We start from the raw sequence: 323 nt of genomic DNA, 5'->3' as shown, positions 1-323 counted from the left end.
GGCGGAGTCGATCCGCTACCGCGTCCGTAGCTACGTGCAGCAAATCTCCTATCCATTTTCCTGCAAAATAAAACAATTATTAAAATTTATATAAATTATACACGAAAATATAATTGCGTTATCGAAAATATATAAATTTTACCGAGCTTTTTGGAAATAGAGGTAGAGAGAAGGATTAGGGTGTTGGAAGAAGTGTTTAGAGAGAGAAAGTAAATTTGTTGTTGGAATTGTGGCGAATAGAAACGAAATTCGTTCCTTTATATAGCGGAACGTTGCAACGAAATTTCGTTGCTAAAGAGCAACGAAATTGCGTTGCTAACGGC

This window comes from Tarenaya hassleriana, unplaced genomic scaffold (assembly GCF_000463585.1).
Source record: "Tarenaya hassleriana unplaced genomic scaffold, ASM46358v1 Cleome49, whole genome shotgun sequence".
Classification (NCBI taxonomy): Eukaryota; Viridiplantae; Streptophyta; class Magnoliopsida; order Brassicales; family Cleomaceae; genus Tarenaya; species Tarenaya hassleriana.
Note: the sequence above shows the minus strand (reverse complement) of the source record.